At 38.2% G+C, this 18,132-nt stretch overlaps 1 protein-coding gene across 1 annotated transcript in view; it reads left to right on the top strand.

The window, feature by feature from the left end:
* The window catches only part of LATS2 (large tumor suppressor kinase 2), a 145,446-nt gene that overhangs the window by 53,148 nt on the left and 74,166 nt on the right, over positions 1-18,132 (top strand). The window lies entirely within an intron of this gene.

The raw sequence follows: 18,132 nt of genomic DNA, 5'->3' as shown, positions 1-18,132 counted from the left end.
AATGTGAGCTTGGCATAGGAGTATGCAGTGTTTCATTCTCTTGTACACAGGGTTGCTATGAGTCGGAACGAACTTGACGGCACCTGACAACATGTGTGCAAAAATGTAAGAAATGTTGAAAATCACAAATACAGTTTACTTAATATCTATTATGTCACACTTGGTAGTTTCCTACCAAGATTATTTACTGTCATATGGTTGTGGGCCATTTGATGGTTCATGTCATCTTAGTAGTTCACATTAATATAGTACTTTCTATGTATACTACTCATAGCAACCCTATAGGGTCGCTACGAGTCGGAATCGACTCGATGGCACTGGGTTTGTTTTTTTTTGGTATGTATACTAAGGAGCCCTGGTGGTGCAATGGTTAAGTCCTTGGCTGCGTAGCCCAGATGTTGACAATTTGAACCCACCATCTGCTCCTTGTAGAAAGACCTGGCAATCTAAGAGTACAGGTTAGGAAACCCAGTAGGGCAGTTCTGTTCTGTCACATGGAGTTGCTATGAGTTAGAATCAACTTCAAGGCAACTAACAATGATAACATGTATATACTTGCCTTATCTTGTGTTGTTTGGTCAGATTTGTAAGAGTGCTGTAGAATTACCTGGGTATAGTTTCTTGCTGCTCTTTTCCCTCACTCAGTGGTTTTCCAGCCCTAACCGCCCTTTAGAGTTGGGGAGCTTTGAGAAAATAACTGTTGTGCAGCTCCCTCACATCCCCCAATGGTTGGATACATTTGTTGAGGAGTAGGGCCTGGGAGTGAGTACACTTTTTTTTTTTTGTAGTATTTTGTGTTTTAGGTGAATGTATGTTGGGTATTCACAGCATTTTAGGTTCCCATTTGACAATTTTTATACAAATTGTTCCCTAACATTGGTTACACTTTTCACAACGTGTCCACGTTCTCATTGTTTCCATTCTGTTTGTTCTGTTTCCATTGATCTAGCTTTCCTTCCCCTCCTTGCCTTCTCATTTTTACTTTTGGGTAAATGTTGACCATTTGGTCATATATAGTTGATTTTTTAAGGGAGCACATTACTCATGGGAGATATTGTTTATTTTATAAGACACTATTAATTGGCTGAAAGGTGACCTGCAAGAGTAGCTTCAGTTCCAAGTTCAAAGGGTATCTTACAGTGACAGTCTTGGGGTTTCCTCTAATCTCTGTTGGTCCAGTAGGTCTGGCTTTTTGGAGGAATTTGAATTTTTTCTACATTTTTCTCCCATTTTACCAGGACCTTCTATTGTGTCCCCGGTCAGAATGCTCGGTAGTGGTAGCTGATCACCATCAAATTCTGGTCTTAGGCTAGAAGAGGCTGTGCGTCATGTGGGCTGTTAGTCCTGTGGACCAGTTTTTTCTTTGAGTCTTCCGTTCCCTTCATTCTCATGAACTGCAGACGAGTAGAGACCAGTAGTTGTATCTTAGGTTGCCGGTTGCAAGGTTTTAAGACCCAGACGTTACTCAGCAAACTAGGGTGTAAAACATTATCGTTATGAGCTGTGTTTTGCCAGTTGACTGAGTTGTTCCATTAGACTATGGTCCTAAGCCTTTTAAGCCAGTAAACTAATCCTGCAAGGTGTTTGGATGTGACTAGGTATTCTCCGTAACTGTGCCCCCGTGCTTTATTATATATATGAATATATATGCAGCACACACAAACATGTATATACTTATGCCCACAGATACACCTATACATATGTGTGCGTGTACTCACATATGCCTTCCTATACACATGTATGCATACATATCTACCTACGTAAGCATACACATTCCTTGGGTGTTACTATTGTTGCAAAATTGTGTATGTTATAGCATTTACTGAAATCGTCTGTTTTTATTGCATACTTGTTAGTGTCTTCATTTACTTTGGTCAGGTTGTGCAGACTTCACCTATACTGGGTATTGCCTTCCCCATCACCAAATGTGAGAAGTGTCTACTATCTAGAAAGTAATTCCCCTTCCCTCCTGGGAGTGAGTACTTTTTAAGTGCCCAAACTTATAACTAATAATAGCCAGGGTCTTGAATCATTGCTGCCTCAAACTTCATCTATGCACTTGACTAGATTATGGATTGGGCCCGGGGAGAGGAACTCTGAAATGCCCTCTTAGGCAGCAAAGATTGATTAATATTCTGTTTGCCTGCATTCTGTCTGGGGGCTCCTTTTCAAAAAGTTTCTGTCATTGCCAACCAACTTGTGGATGTAAAGAAAAGGGAAAAAACCCAAACAGGAAATTGAATATTTAAAATGTCATTCAACAATAATGTCTTTTAGAACTATTTTTAATAGGGTTATTATGAGTTTCAAACAAACAAAAAGAGGCACATCCATTATCATAGTTACTACTCAACTTCTTTTTACTTTGGTATTAAAATTCAGTTACCCAGAAGTTTATAGTTTCATGTTTAAAGCAAAATGCATTCACACCTTGCAATTTTTAAATTGGTTAAAATATTAGGTTTCCCCCACTTTAGATTTCCTTATTTTCTTTAGTTGTATATTTAGAAAGGGAGATAATTTTATAATTGTATTTTTCCAATTTGTAATTTTATATAATTGACTTATTTTTAATGGAACGATTTGCATTTTTATAAGTGTTCTTGATGTCTTTCTTGTAGTTATGGAGGACCATAATTTCTCTTCCCTTTGTGCCATTCTCTTCCCACCCTTCTTTATACCTCCAGAATCTAGTGTTGTTAGTTGACTCATGGTAACCTTGTGTACAACAGAACAAAACGTCGTCTGGTCCTGAGCCATCTTCATGATTGTTGGTATGTCTGAGTTCATTGTTGCAGTTCTTGTGTCACTCCGCCTCACTGAGGGCCTCCCTCATTTCCCCTGACTTTATCAGCTATATGTCCTTCTTTATTGCCACCCTCACTGCTAAGGAGTGTTCTGGTTGTATTTCTTTTAAGATTGATTTGTTCGTTCTTCTGGCAATCCACGGTATATTCAATATTCTTTGCCAACTATTGTGGTCCCGTATAAATAATGAATTCTCAACAGATATGTCTTAGGTGTTAGAGTCAGACAGACGTGTACGTCTGTATTTAGATTCTGACTGAGATTCCTGTTTGTAATATCATTTGGGAATTGAATTAAGCTGCTAGTAACAGACCCCCAGCTACAGAGGCTTAGTACACATAGATTTGTTCTCTGATAAAATGGAAGACTAGAGGTTGGCACGTTATGGCTGGCATGGTGGTCCTATTGTGTCATTAACGACTCAGACTCTTCTGTTTCTGCTCTGCCATTCTTAACAAAGGCTTCCATGTTTAGGTTCACTAGATGGCACCTCCCCAGTCAACATTCCAGGCAAGAAGCAAGAGGGTGAGGCAGCAAAAATGGGGCACTCCAGCTCTGTTTCTTTCTTAAGTACCTTCACACACATCTTACTGGCCAGAAGCTAGTCACTTGGTCACAGAGAGTTAAACCAGGCTTGGCAATGTGTATTTTAGCTGGACACATGGCTGTCCCCAATAAAATTGGGCTTCTGTTAGTAAGAAAGAAAGGCTCTTGGTTAGGAAATAAGACTGTCGTACTGGCTACCTGACCACAAGCAACTGATTTACCTTTCTGAGCCTCAAGATTCTCCATCTGTAAACTTGGGGTAGTAGTTACTCCTGCTTCATCAATTGTCCTGCAGGACAGAAAGGATGTTTAAAGAATACCTGGCACATAGTAGGCACACAGAAAATGGTGGTTATGTGTCATTGGTGCTATGTGTCATCGGTGCTTGAAAAATGGTGAATTAGCTGGGGAGCTGGGTTTTAGGGGTACTGTGACTTATTTTACTTAATAGTAAAATTGTTTTCTTACCATCCTTGGTCCTGCTGGCCTTCTCTTCCCATAGCAATTACTTGTAAAAGATTTGCTCTAACTTGGTGATATGTGTGCCCTTGCAGTTTTGATATATATTTGGCTGGTTATGACATTAGAAGAATTATTAATCATGTGATAGAAATAAAGGTTGTTCTATATAAAAGTAAATGATTAACATGACAAAATTTCCCAGCCAACAAGTAAACATTCAATGTAAATTTAAAGAAACTTCATCTGGTTTACAAAAGGTTTTATTCAGCAGAGGGTCATTGTAAAGCTAGAGGCCTTTGGCATCTGGGAGGTCCAAAAATGCGGCCCAGTGTACTAGAACAAATCAGACTCTGTGCCTTACCAACCAAAGAGTGACTGAGAAGACAACCCAACCCAAGAATGATGAGTGTGGCCATGTTGGCTCCCCTCTTTTGCTTCCACACCGAAGGGCTTCATTCAACTCTACTGTCTTGCTGTTTCTACAATTTTTTCTGCTTTTTTACGCTGGAAATATTAGAGCAGGAGGCCCCAACCAGTAGCTGGGAGGCTACTAGTAAATCTTGATTCTTTTCCAGCCTGCCATATTTGCATCTCTCCCTTTTTGGGCCAAGGTTTCTGAGATCCCTAGAAGAAAGGGGAGTCAAGTCAGCAGAGAATCAGCCTACCCTTTTCCTTGCATGATTTCAGAATTCTTTCTCCCACAGTGTGAACGTATATCTTCTCTCTCTCACTCTTAAGAAAGGCCATGAGCAGTTGCTAATAAAAATGTGGAGACCTCCATCTTAGTCTTGTCTTTGACTCTAGTCTCTACTTTCCCCAATAGCTGCTATTTTCCCTAAGTAGCTTTTAAATCTATGTCCTTTCACTGCTAGCAAACACTGCTTCATACCTGGATTCTTAGCATGGTCTCCTAAGAGATATTCCTGTCCCAGCATTTTTTCCAGTGGACTTTTCCTAAAACGGTGGCAAGCCTGCCACTTCCTTGGTAACAACTTCCCTTCTCCTACAATCTGATCTCTGCTTACTTTACAGACTTCATTATTTTTCTCATTGCCAGCCCAACTCTCCTGCTCCAGCTGAGTTTGTGTCTTTACATGCCACCTGCCACGAAGCTGACACTGGATTTTTTTTTTAATAATTTTTATTGAGCTTTTTAAGTGAACGGTTACAAATCAAGTCAGTCTGTCACATATAAGCTTATATACACCTTACTCTGTACTCTCACTTACTCTCCCCCTAATGAGTCAGGCCTTCCAGTCTCTCCTTTCATGACAATTTTGCCAGTTTTAACCCTCTCTACCCTCCTATCTCCCCTCCAGACAGGAGATGCCAACACAGTCTCAAGTGTCCACCTGATACAAGTAGCTCACTCTTCATGAGCATCTCTCTCCAACCCATTGTCCAGTCCCTTCCATGTCTGATGAGTTGTCTTCGGGAATGGTTCCTGTCCTGGGCCAACAGAAGGTTTGGGGACCATGACCGCCGGGGTTCCTCTAGTCTCAGTCAGACCGTTAAGTCTGGTCTTTTTATGAGAATTTGGGATCTGCATCCCACTATTCTCCTGCTCCCTCAAGGGTTCTCTCTGACACTGGATTTTGTACATGCTGTTCACCTCACCCGGATGCACTCCCCCCAGCCTAGCCAAATTTCACTCACTCAGGTCCTACTTTTTCACTGATTAATGCTTGTGGCCTTCTCTAGCTATTCATACCAGCACAGGCTGGGTGCTTCCTTTTCTGAATTCCCTTTTTTGTTGGTGCTACCCAGGGAACCATGGTAGGTCTACATAGGATATTTGAGGTTATTTAGCCTGCCATGCTCTTTTCGTAGTTTAGTTTACTGAGCCCTAGAATGGTGATGTGGTCAGTTCATGGCTACACAAGTGAGGGGCAGAACTGGAGCTAGAAGAGTCTCACTTTTGCCCATGGCACTTGAAAGAGAAAAAGAAATAACTTCAGCCTCTCCAGTTATAAAAACGAGATTATTTTCATATAGTAAATATCACCCATCAACCCACTGTCCAGAGAAAATCACTGTTATTTTGACTATATGTATATATATATGTATGTATACACACACACACACATACACATACACACATATGTAGTCCCTGACTTACGATGAGGTAACATTCCAGTGACTCCATCATAAGTCAGTTCGACATAAGTCCAAATACCTCTTTTTTTCTTTAGTTTTCATTATTACTGCCTTTTTTTTATGTTATCAATATCATTATAAATCCAGTCTTTGGATATCTGGGCGTAAACATTTGAGAATGATAACATCAGCAAATTACACGCTGTAACATTGTATATAGTACATATTGCTAATAATAATACATGCCCAAAAAAAGATGGTTGTAAGTGCAGTTGGTTGTAACTCGAATATGTCAGAAGTTGGGGATTACCTGTATATTTAAATGTATATATAATAAAACCTGTGAAAGCCATAACCTGTCTAAGTCAGCAACCTGTCAGAGAAGGAAAACTAAAATATTTTCCACTAAAAAGAATGATAGAAAAGTGGTAAGACTGGTAAGACTGCAACCTGTCAGAGGCAGAAAACACGTGAGACCCGAAAAAACAAGGCAGCCCCGTCAAGTTCTGGCTCTCACAGGTTTCACTGTATAGTGAAATGTGTGTGTGTGTGTATATCCAAATATATATATATATGTTGTTGTTAGGTGCTGTTGAGTCAGTTCTGACTTATAGTGACTCTGTGTACAACAGAATGAAACACTACCCAGCAATGCACCATCCTCACAATCGTTGCTATGTTTTAGCTCATTGTTGCAGCCTCTGTGTCATTACATTTTGTTGAGGGTCTTCCTCTTTTTTGCTGACCCTCTCTCTACCTTACCAGTTGTCTTGGTTATGTAGTGCTGCTATAACAGAAATACCACAGGTGGATGGCTTTAACAAACAGAGGTTTATTCTCTCATAATCTAGTAGACTACAAGTCCAAATTCAGGGCACCAGCTCCAGGGGAAGGCTTTCTCTCTCTGTGGGCTCTAGGGGAAGGTCCTTGTCATCAATCTTCTCCTGGTCTAGGAGCTTCTCTGTGCAGGAACCCTGGTTCCAAAGGACGTGCTCTGCTCCCGGCACTGCTTCCTTGGTGGTATGAGGTCTTCCTGTTTCTCTGCTCACTTTTCTCTTTTATATCTCAAAAGAGATTGGCTTAAATTGTAGATTAATCTTGTAGATTGAGTCTGCATAACTGCCGTTAATCTCATCTCGTTAACATCATAGAGGATTTATAACACAGGAAAATCACGTAAGATGACAGAATGGTGGACAGTCACTCAATACTGGGAATCATAACCTAGCCAAGTTGACAGATATTTTTTGAGGACACAATTCAGTCCATGACACCAAGCATCATATCCTTGTCCAGGCGCTGGGCCCTCCTGAAAACATGTGCAGAGTATGTGAGACAAGTCTCACCATCATCACTTCCAAGGGGCATTCTGGCTGAACTTCTTCTATATATTAAACATGTATATATAATCAAATATGTAGTCAAATATAGCCCATAGATATATAGTCAAGTTATATAGTCAAACTGTAGAATCAAATTATATATATATGTGTATGCATATACTGTTTACTTAGAAATTTGTAAAAAGTAGAGTGAGTAGCATAATGAAACCTCATTTATCCAATAACCATCTTCAACAATCAACATTCTTGTTTCATCTATCTCTGGAATATTTTTTAAAATACACATTTAATTGAAGTATAATATTTTTAAAACAAATCCCAGCCTTGTATCATTTCACCCGTAAATACTTAAATTATATCTCCAAAAGATAAAAAAGACACAGAAGATAAAATGAAAACAACCATTATACTATCATCTTGTCTAACAAAATAAGCTTGTGTATGTTTAATTTTAACATAAATTTTTGGTTAACATTTTATGACTACTTACCATATAAGTGAAGTTATTATTTTTTAAGGAATTACTTTGTGAATATTGTTTAATTCTTATAACAAATCCACAAGAAAGCTTCTTATCATTTTCCCCATTTTATATGTGAAAATACTGAGTCTTAGGCTAATTTGCACTGGGTAAATGATACAGTTACTAAGTAGTGAGGTTAAGAATCAAAACTGGTTTCTAGTTTTGTATCTTAAATTATTTTACATGAACATTTATATACTTAGCATTTCTTCATATAATTAAAAAAAATATTCTAAAGCTGTTTACATGGTGGTCCATCATCTGCCAGAATGTGTTGAACAATTTTTCTTTTGTTGGACGATGAGATAGTTTCTGGTTTTTTACCGTTAATAACAATGCTATAGTGAACATGTTTGTTTATCAATTTTGGAAGCCATCGTACTACTTTCCTTAGATTAAATTTTTAGAAGTGAAATTACTTGTTTTCTAATTGTTTTATGCAGGCTAGTTTGCCTAGAGGTTAAGTAATCTGCCCCAAGTCCCACAGTAGTAAATGACTGACAGAACCAGAAGTAGAACTCAAGTCATGTTTTCAGTCATTCTTTCAGCCGTACTTAGTATAGTGCATGGCACTGCTAAGCGTCATGCACTATACTAAACATTGAAGATTCAGAGATGTGTAAGACTTGATATCCAACCTCTCAATGCCTCGTTAGTTGGTTCTGGACTCATTCTCATTTGCCAGTTATATTCTGTGAGTGGTATTTCTATTAATGGTGAAGGAGGTAAGTGATAACAGGAATCCTCATGCCAACAGCAGTTATAAAAACTGGATAAAGTATCCAAAAGCGGATGCCACAGGAGAGGTTTAATGTCAAAAAGTAACTGCAAAGAGTGAAAATTAAGAGTTTGTGGGGCCTTGTCCGACCCTCACAGCTGCAGAAAATAAGATGAGGTAAAGAGAAAAAAATTTCAGTCTTAGTGTTTAAGGCTGTCAGAGGTCAGTGTTCAAGTCCGGAAAGACAACTGGAAATTTAAAGAGGAAATCCAGACTTCTCAGTTTAGGATTTCCATTTTTTGTAGTTTGCATTTCTCTGTTGAGATTTCCAATCCATGCATTCATTTATACCATATTTCCCTTTAATTCTTATGTACATTTTCCTTTTATTCTTTGAACAAATTTATAACGGCTATTAACTCTGTCTGCCAAATCCAACATCTGGAAATTCTAAGCTGAAAAGTACAATTACTTGATGGGCTAAACTTAAGGTTTTAAGTATGGCACTAGAACGAATTAGTAACTTTAAGTATAGATCATAGAAATTACCCAATATAAAACACAGAGAGAGAAAAGATTAAAGATGAATAATCTCAGAGACCAGTGGGACAATATCAGGTAGTCCAGCATATGTGAAATTGGAACACTAGGAGGAGAAGAGAGAAAGGGGCAAATATATGAAGCAATGATGTCCAAAAGCTTCCCAAATTTGGTGAAAAACATTAAGGTACAGATGCAAGAAGTTCAATAAACTTAAAGCAGGATGAACACAGAGAAAATCACTCCCAGACATACCATATTTAAACTGATGGAAGTCAAAGATAAAGACAAAGAACTCAAAAGCAGCCAGAGAAAAATTATATCACATACAGGGAACATAAAACACCCACAGGGAACATACATAAGATTAATGTCTGACGTCACTGGAAATATAAAAGCTGAGTATACTGGAATGAAATATTCAAAATGCTGAAGAAAAACAAACCCTGACCACTGAGAATTCTATATCCAGCAATCAAAACCAAACCCAGTGCCCTCGAGTTGATTCCGACTCATAGCGACCCTATAGGACAGAGTAGAACTGCCCTATGGAATTTCCAAGGAGCGCCTGGTGGATTCGAACTGCTGACCGTTTGGTTAGCAGCTGTGGCACTTAACCACTATGCCTCCAGGGTTTCCTTATCCAGCAATACTGTCCTTAAAAAAAGGAAACAAACTAAAGACAATTCCAGAGAAACAAAAATCCAAGAAATTTGTCACCAGGAACCTGCACTGAAAGAAATGTTGATGTTTCATACCAGATGGCAACTTAGATACACAGGAAGGAATGAAGAACATTAGAAATGGTAAATGTGAGTAAATAGAAAGGACTGTTTTTCTCCTCTTTATCTTTACAAGACATGTGACTAAAGCAAAATAACTGTTAGATGTATTTTTCATGCCTATAGATATTATATGTAACATTATGGTTGGGGGATAAATGGAAATATATTACAACAAAACATCTATATTTTGTCTAACATAATTCAAAATTAAGTAGATTGTGATAAGTTAAAGATGTATATTGCAATCTTTAGAGCAACCACTAAAATATAATTGAGAGAGATACAGCAAGAGAGCCAAGAGAGGAATTAAAATAGAATACTAAAAAAAAATAAAATTGAAAGCCCAAAAGGAGGCAGAGAAGAAGGAACAAAGGAACAAACAGATGAGACAAATGGAAGTAAAACCTGTCGCTGTTGAGTCAATTCTGACTCATAGCGACCCTATAGGACAGAGTAGAACTGCCCCATAGAGTTTCCAAGGAGCGCCTGGTGGATTTGAACTGCTGACCCTTTGGTTAGCAGCCGTAGCACTTAACCACTACACTACCATGGTTTCCAAATGGAATTAGCAGACTGAAATAAAACCTTATCAATATTTATATTCACATTAAACGAATTAAACTCTCCAGTCAAAAGGCAGAGATTATCGGAATGGCAGTCATGCTATCTACAGCAGACACATTTTAAATACAAGGATGCAAATATACTGAAAGTAAAAGACTGGAAAAAAGATACACATGCGAACAGTAAGCACAGAATAGATGGATTGGAAATAGCAATATCAAACAATACACTTCAACATGAGGAGTATTACTTGAGACAAAGTACATCAGAAAGAGGTAATAGTGAATATGTGCCTAGTAACAAAGCTTCAAAATATATGAAGTATATGAAGTGATAACTAAAAGGAGGAGTAGGTAAATCCATAGTCATGCTTGGAAATTTTAACACATCTATCTCAATAATGGGTAGAAAAAATAGACAAAGTATCACTAAGAACATAGGGGACTTGAATGGCATTGTCAGTCACCTTAATTGACAACAATAAAACACTGTACTCAGTTGCAGAAAATATATCCTTTTTAAGTGCATATAGAATGTTCATAGATCAAATGTTAAGATATAGAATAAGTCTGAATAGATTTTCAGAGATTAAAATCTTGCAGAATATATTCTTTGACCACAATGAAATTAAATTAGAAATAAAACAAAAATCATAAAGGCCCCAAATATCTAGATATTAAACAATTCACTTTTAAACAACTCAAGAGTCGAAGAAGTCACAAAGGAAATTATGAAATATTTTTATCTAAATAATTAAAATACAACATATAAAAATTTGTGATTCTGCTAAAGCAGTGACTAGAAGGAAAATGTATAGCTTTATATGTTTATTTTAGAAAAGAAGTGGAGTCTGAAATCAATTACCTAAGCTCTTACTTTGGGGAAGCTAGAAAAAATAAATTAAACCCAAGGTAAGTCAACCAAAACCAAAGCAAACCTACTGCTGTGCAGTTCATTCCGACCCATAGCAACCCTATAGGATAGAGTAGAACTGCCCCATAGGGTTTCCAAGGAGCACCTGGTGGATTCAAACTGCTGACCTTTTGGTTAGCAGCCATAGCACTTAACCACTATGCCACCAGAGTTTCCAAGGTAAGCCAAAGGAAGGAAATAAAGAGAAAAACAAAAGTAATAAAGAACAGGCAAACAATAGAGAAAATTAATGAAACCAAAAGCTATATCTTTATGAAAATATCAATAAGATTGATAAAATATCAATAAGATTGATAAAACTCTAGCTAAATTTACCAAAAAAAAAACAAAACAAAAACCCCCCAAGACAACGAAATAGCAACGAACACCCTAATAAATAGATTACCAGTTTTAGTATGAATAAGAGGATACCACTATGGATCCAACAGACATTAACAAGAGTATAAGGGAATATTATAAACAATGTTATTTTGACAAAATAAAAAAATAAATTTCTGATAAATTTGACTACTTAGGTGAAATAGGAAAATTTCTTGAACGACAAAAACTACCAAAGCTGACACAAGAAGAAACAGAAAATCTGAATTGCTTAATATTCATAATTAAAGAAATTGAATTCATAATTAAAATCCTTTGAAACAAAACTACAGGTTCAGATGGTTTCACTGGTAAATTCTGTCAGGTAACTAAGGAAGAAATAGTTCTCACAAAACTGTTTCAGACAATAAAGGAGGAGAGAATAGTTTCCAATTAATTTTACGTGACCAGTATTATTCTGGTAAGAAAACTTGACAGAAACACACTAAGAAAACTATAGACCAGTATTTCAGTATTTTTTATAAATGTATCATAAATGCAAACATCCTTATCAAAATACTAGCAAATAGCAGTCAGTAAAAAAAATTTATCCTAGACATGCAAGATTGGTTTAACATTAAAAAGTCAATCGCTGAAATTTACCTTATCAACAAAATAAAGGGTAAAGGCATGCAATCATCTGAATAAATACAGGGAGAGCATTTGACAAAATCCAATAGCTATTTAAAATAAAAACTCTTGGCAAGACTTGCTAAATGATATTAAAGAAGACCTAAAAAAGTGGAAGAGATATACCAGGTTCATGGATTAGAAGTCTCACAATATTGTTGACATGGCACTTCCTCCCAAATTGCTATATATAGGTTTGACACAGTACTAATCAAATTCCAGCAGCCTTTTTAAAATTGAGATTGGACAAGCTGATTCTAAAACTCTTATGACAATGCAAAGAACCTAGACTAGCCAAAGCAATTAAAAAAAGAAAACATAGATGAAGAAAACATAGATGACATATATGTAGTACTTAAACTACATAATTTCAACAACTATGCTAGTCAATACTGTGGACTAGACTGGACTAGACTCTAAAGCTGCAGTAATCAAGAGAGTGTGATATTGGCATATGGATAGATAAATATAAATAGATCAATGGGACAGAACACAGTATCCAGAAATAGACACACACTTACATGATCAGTTGCTTTTCAACAAAGGTATGAAGAAAATTCAGTGGGTAAAGGAAGGTTTCTTCCCCTCCCCTACAAATGGTTCTGGGGTAGCTGGGTAGCCTAATGAAAAAAACAAATACCTATTCTTTCTTCAGGGAGTCCTGGTGGTGCAACAGTTAAGTGCTCAGCTGCTAACCAAATTGTTGGAGGTTTGATCTGGCCCAGCGGCAACGTGGGAGAAAGACCTGGTGATCTGCTTCTGTAAAGATTACAGCTCAGAAATCTCAATGGGGCAGTTCTTCTCTGTCATATTGGTTCGATATGTGTCAGAATTGACTTGACAGCACCCAACAATAACAACTCTTAGTTCACACCATATACAAAAATTAAATCAAAATGGATTGTAGACCATATAAAGCCTATAACTATAAAACTTCTAGAGGAAAGGAGAAAGTTCTTGTGGTCCCGAGGTATATAAAAATCTATTAGACCCAACACAAAAAATATAAACTGTGGAAGTAAAATTGATTAATTTATCTAACCAATTTTATAAGTCTAATTTGACTTTTTCAAAAATAAAAATCTTTGCTCTTCAAAAGACATTAAAACAACAAAATGCCACGGAATGAGAAAAAATATTCCAATACATGTGTCTCACATGGACTTTTGTCTGGAATATATAAAGAACTCTTAATAATAAAAAGACAAACCTATAAAAATGGGCAAAAGATTTGAGTAGACACCTTACAAAAGAATAGATAGGAATGATCAATAAGCACATGGAAAGATACTCAACATTATTAATTATCAGGAAAATGCAAATTAAAACCACAATGCGATACCACTACATATTCATTAGAAAGGCTACCAAATGTTGGCAAGGATGGACAGCAACTGGAACTTTCTTATACTTCTGGTGGGAATGTAAAACATTTTCTTAAGTTAAACATATACCTACCATGTTGTTGTTAGGCACCATCAAGTCAGTTTTTGACTCAGTTACCCCATGTGACAAAGCAGAAGTGCCCCATAGGGTTTTCTAGGTTGTAATTTTTTTTCTTTTTTTATTGTACTTTGGATGAAGGCTTACAGAGCAAACTAGTTCCTCATTAAACAATTAGTACATGTATCGTTTTGTGACATTGGTTGCCAACCCCATATGTCAGCACGCTCCTCGGCCTCGGGTTCATCCTGCCTTCTAGTCCTTGCCCCTGGGCTGACGTGCCCCTTTGGTCTCGTTTCATTTTCTGGGCCTGTCTAATCTTTGGCTGAATGGTGAACCTTAGGAGTGACTTCATTACTAAAAGGTTTCCGGGGGCCATACTCTCAGGGTGTCTCCAGTCTCTGTCCGGCCAGTAAGTCTGGTCTCATTCTGTGAGTAAGAATTTTGTTCTACATTTTTCTCTAGCTCTGCCTATGCCCCTCTATTGTGATTCCTGTCAGAGCAGTCAGTGGTGGTAGTAGCCAGGCACCATCTAGTTGTGCTGGGCTCAGTCTGGTGGAGGCTGTGGTAGCCGTGGTCCATTAATGCTTTAGACTAATCTTTCCCTTGTGTCTTTGGTTTTCTTCCTTCTTCCTTGTTCCAGATGGGGTGAGACCAGTGGAGTATCTTAGATGGCTGGTCACAAGCTAGGCTGTAATCTTTATGGGAGCAGATTGCCAGGTCTTTCTCCCACAGAACAGCTGGGTGGGTTTGAACTGCAAACCTTTCAGTTAGTAGCCAAGCACTTAACCATTGCACCACCAGGGCTCCTGTAAAGATTTCCGTCTAGGAAACCCTATGGGACCGTTCTACTCTGTCATATAGGGTCACTGTGAGTCAGAATCAACTCAACAATGCATAACAACATATATTTATCAAATAGAAATGAAAACGTGTCCACAAAAAGATGTACATAAATGTTCCTAACAGGTTCGTTTGAAATAGCCAAAAACTGTAAGCAACCCAAACGTCTGTCGAGATGTGAATGGATAAAGTGTGGTGCATCTATGCCGTGGAATACTTCTTCCCCAACAGGAACCTCTGAGACCACTTATACATACAACAGCGTGAATGGATTTCAAAATCCTTATACCGCATGAAAGATGTTGAACACCAAGAGTACATACTGTGGAGTTTAATTTTTGGAATTTTTTAGAAAACTAATTTATTATGACAGAAAGTGGATCAATTGTTGCCTGGGATGAGGGTGGAGGGAGGGGGTACTACAAAGGGGTACTAGGAAAAATTTCAGAGCGATGGAAAATCTGTCTTCGTTGTGATGTAGTTTTACCGTATATATCATCTGTCACACTCATTGAATGGCCCAACTTAAAATAGACAAAAATAGGTCCCTTGTTTCCTTCTCTCCCTCCGTTTACCCTAAAGAAGGATGGGACATCAGATGGAAGTTCCAGGGACTAGTATTGATCTCACAGGCAACGCTCTTAGTGGCAGGTACTTTGAGAGGCAGCTTAAGGATGATCAGGCCAATTTCTGGAGCGGAATGGAAGTGGAGAGCGACTTCCAAAATGTCAGGCAAAATCAAGTACAGAAACAAGCTGTACTTTAAAAAAAACTATGACAGGCACCCTAATCCAGTGCTACCAAAAAACAAAGCCCAGGTCTTCAGGGCTGTGCAGCTATCAGCAACACATCACAGCTCTGCATTCCTCAGGCCCGGGGCATCTGTGTGAGGGAGGGGTCACTCCTTCCTCTGTACGGAGGATGGGAGGCCAGCTGACCAGCACAAGTTTAATACAATTCTAAATGATGATGTGAACAATGTCAGCTCCAGACCTGAACCTGTCTTGGTCAATTATTTTGAGCCCAGAGCCCATGGAAAGCAGACACGGTTTCACGGTATGTAATTTCACATGTCATGAGTAAACAGTTGGGTAATCCTATAGGGAGGAAGACACCAAAGGTAAAGCTACTGAACAAGGGGGTTGCACTAATCTTGGTACCCTTCCTCTCAAGAAACCCTCCATAGGTCTTCCTGAGCATGGTTTCTGTGCCCAATCTCCCATAGATGTCCAACTAGAAACTCCTTCACTAATGTATGAATTATACCTCATTAAAGTTGTTTTAAAAACTCATTGGGTTCAGCAGTCACTTTAAAGCAAAGATATGAAGGCAAGGGGGCAGGGAGACTAAAGTACTGGCAATGGAACAACCAGAAGGAATTAATGAGAATGTTGACACATTGTGAAGAATGTAACCAATGTCACTGAACAATTTGTGTAGAAACTGTTGAATGGGAACCTAATTTGCTCTTGTTAAAAATAATCAAAAGTCACTGGAATTTGAAATAAGGTTTATTCTGAATGGTTATTCTGTATGTGTATAGAGAGGCCCTTTTGATTCCAGACAAAGCAAATGGCTCGAAGAAGCTAGCTACAATGAGGCTTATGAAGAGAAGACAAAGGAGAGATATAGAAGATCAACCATTGGCTAATTTTAACATGATTGATTGAACCCTGCTTTACTGATCAACTGAGATCAGGTTTCTTCTGTCCTGGCTGCTGATTATTTGGCCCTCCACCCAACCTGCAACCATGAGGCTTTTTGAGATCTAAATTAGGAGGTAATGGTTTGATGACTATCCCTTTCTCGCAGGATAAGACAAATTTACATTGCCATAGAACAATTTTGGAGCCCTGGTGGCGCTGTGGTTAAGAGCTTGGCAGCTGACCCAAAAGGTTGAGAGGCCGGTAGTTTGAATCCACCAGGTGCTCCTTGGAAAACCATATGAGGCAGTTTTACTCTATAGGGTTGCTATGAGTCAAAATCAACTCAAAAGCAACAGGTTAGAGCAGTTTCTGTCAGGCTTTTGCAGTTTGAGTCAGGCTCTCTATGGTTAACATTTGGCTTTGTGAATAAGAAAAGCCTTAAAGTCAAAGTAAGATATTTGTTGTGAATTTTCCTGTTCAACACTGTGTAAAATTTCATCAAAAATACAATAAAATATTATTAAAAAACAAAACTCATTGGGAGTAATAATTAGCAGGTTAGACATAAAAGGTGATACTGATTGTGATTGACTATAATCTGTTAAGTAAAAATTGTGAGTCAAAAAACAAAACAAGGCAGAAAACTGTCTGAAGCCCCTAGTCAGCTTGGTTCTGTGTAAATGTGAGTAGATAAATGGGCACAGCTTATGGTTTCTAGTCCTGCACTGTCCAGTATGGGGGCCCTTACATACATGTGGCTGTTGGGCATTTGAAATGTGGCTCATTCAAATGGAGATGACCTGTGAGTATAATATACATGCTGGATTTTGAAGACGGTACAAAAACAAAACAAACCTGTTGGTGTTGAGCCGATTCCGACTCATAGCGACCCTATAGGACAGACTAGAACTGCCCCATAGGGCTTCCAAGGAATGGGTGATGAATTCGAACTGCCGACTTTTTGGTTAGTAGCTGAGCTCTTAACCACTGCACCTCCAGGGCTGCAGTAGAAAAAAGAGAACCTAAAATATCCTGATTTTTTAAAATACTGATTACTTGTTGAAATTATAACATTTGGATATATATCCAAAATTTTAATGTTATATGCATATATAAAATAATAAAATTAATTTCACTGTTTCTTCTTAGTTTTTAAACGTGACTACAAGGAAATGTAAACTTGCATGTGTGGCTTTCTTTACTCTGTTGGGCAATGTTGCTCTAGTCAGCAGTAATAGTAAAGGTGTCACAGGACACGTGGATAGAAAAGCTCTGTGCAGTGGTATTCCCAAACCTTTAGACATTCCCTGTACAGGCTACTTACACTAAAATTGACCTCACTAAAAGTTCAGCCAACTTAGAAAAGATAACTTATATTGTTTTATTATAACTTTATTACTGTTTATCATAACCCTGGTGGTGTAGTGGTTAAGAGCTATGGCTGCTAACCAAGAGGTCAGCAGTTCAAGTCCACCAGGCGCTCCTTGGAAACCCTATGGGGCAGCTCTACTTGGCAATAACGGGTTTGGTTTTTGATTTCGTATTAGCTGTAAATCATTTACAGACTGTCACATCTTTCTCCCTTGGAGCAGCTGGTGAGTTCAAATCACTGACATTTTGGTTAGCAGCCAAGCACTTTAACCACTGCGCTACCAGGGTTCCTGATAATATATGTCATTGTAGAAAATCTTTGGAGTTTCTGGGTGGCCCAAACAGTTAAGCATTTGGCCACTAACCAAAAGGTTGGTGGTTCAAACACTCCCACAGGTGCCTTAGAAGAAAGGCCTGGCAGTCTGCTTCTGAAAAATCAGCCACACATGGGGTTACCATGAGCCCAAATCAACTCCTCCATGGCGACTGAATTGGTAGGAAATTTTAGGAATTCTAAATGAAA

This window comes from Elephas maximus, chromosome 23, assembly GCF_024166365.1.
Source record: "Elephas maximus indicus isolate mEleMax1 chromosome 23, mEleMax1 primary haplotype, whole genome shotgun sequence".
Taxonomy (NCBI): Eukaryota; Metazoa; Chordata; class Mammalia; order Proboscidea; family Elephantidae; genus Elephas; species Elephas maximus.
The sequence above is the reverse complement of the archived record's forward strand: the minus strand, read 5'-3'. Positions and strand labels throughout refer to the sequence as shown.